The sequence below is a fragment of the Nannospalax galili genome, unplaced genomic scaffold (assembly GCF_000622305.1).
Source record: "Nannospalax galili isolate Female #2095 unplaced genomic scaffold, S.galili_v1.0 scaffold8391, whole genome shotgun sequence".
Taxonomy (NCBI): domain Eukaryota; kingdom Metazoa; phylum Chordata; class Mammalia; order Rodentia; family Spalacidae; genus Nannospalax; species Nannospalax galili.
Genome location: NW_008328845.1, coordinates 11245 through 12743, shown reverse-complemented (window position 1 = coordinate 12743; position 1499 = coordinate 11245). Strand labels below are relative to the sequence as shown.

At 49.3% G+C, this 1499-nt stretch overlaps 1 long non-coding RNA gene across 1 annotated transcript; it reads right to left on the bottom strand.

Moving 5' to 3' along the window:
* Nucleotides 1–533: 533 nt before the first annotated feature.
* LOC103731355 lies at nt 534–912 on the bottom strand. The gene is made up of 2 exons (XR_607136.3): nt 812–912; nt 534–606 (listed from the first exon to the last, which is right to left on the bottom strand). It is a non-coding gene; the product is annotated as an uncharacterized LOC103731355 (long non-coding RNA).
* Nucleotides 913–1499: the final 587 nt, after the last annotated feature.

Below are 1499 nucleotides of genomic sequence, written 5' to 3'. Positions count from 1 at the left end.
CAACACAGGCCCACCTGCCCAGGGGTGGCACCACCCACAGTGGGCTGGGCTCTCCCACATCACTCAACCATCAAGAAGATGCCCAAGAGACATGGCCACAGACCAGTCCAATGGAGGCAATTCCCCAGTTGAGGCTCCCTCAACCCAGGTTGACACTAAAGCTGCCCAGCACAGTTACATTACACTCTGGCGACCAAGACACTAAAAAGGACCAAGAAGAAAAGTAGCTTGCCACATGGCTCAGTGAGGTTGGAGTGCACATTCCAAGTGTGCAGAAAAGGAGTTGGAGGAGCTGAAGGTGCCTTGTCCTTGTCCCTGGACCACGGTCCTACCTCTTTCCTGACTGCCTATGGTTTATTCCAACTCCTGAAGGAGAGGCCCTCCACTGCAGATGGTCATTCAAGTTGGCCTCTCTGTACTCCTTTCATTTCCCTTTATCTCCACGTACTGTTTCAGCTCTTCCATCTTCACTGTGACGAAGCACCTGATGGAGGAAACTTCAGAAGGGAAGGGCTTCTTTCACCTCCGTTTTCTGAGGCAAAGAGTCCATGACAGCGGGGAGAGCAGGGTGGTGGGAGCTTGAGGCAGCTGCGTCCATTGCGTCCTCTGTCAGAAAGCAGAGCGATGAAGACTGGTGCCCAGATCTGTTCCTTGGCCCAGATCCCCAGCCCATGGGGAGGTGCCACCCATATCCAGGGTGGGTTTTCCTCCCGTTACCTCTCTGTAAACACTCATAGGTGCTGAGAGCTGTGTCTCCCAGGTGATTCTGAATCCCATCAAGTTGCCCATGACAATTACCCATCATACATACCTAATTCTCCATTTGGAGACTTCTTAGACATAATAATTAAAAACAGCATCAGGACCAGTAACAGCAGCAGCAGCAACAGTGGTGTGCCTAGTGCAAGACCAGCGTTTTTGGAAGGATTTGAAATGTAAAGGCATTTCTCTGGCACAATGGTTCTGCAAGACGAAGGTGATTCTGTAACTTACTGTCAGTGTGGCATCATAGGAGAGGGGGGTAAGTTGCTGGGCCCCTCAGGTATGAATGGTAGATCCAGTCTTCAAGCCCAGTTCTCTACAATGCTAGGAAGAGCTCAGAACGGTGTGTTGGAAACAAAACTGTAATCTTTGGAATATTTCAGATTCATTCATGTAACTTTTATGGATACATTGACTTGAGCTAGAGAGATGGCTCCACTATTAAGAGTATGTACTGGTCATGCAGAGCACCCAGATTCCATTCTCAGCACTGGTAATGTGTGGTTCACAACATCTGTAACTGCAGCCCCAAGGGATCCAACACCCTCTTCTGGCCTCTGTGGGTACTTCACTCATGTGCACGCATGCACATATGAACAGTGCATGCCTGCATGCACACACACACACACACACACACACACACACACACGACAATTAAAAGTAAAATCTTTGGGGCTGGAGAAATGACTCAGCAGTTAAGAGCACCAACTGCTCTTGCAAAAGACTTGGGTTTGATT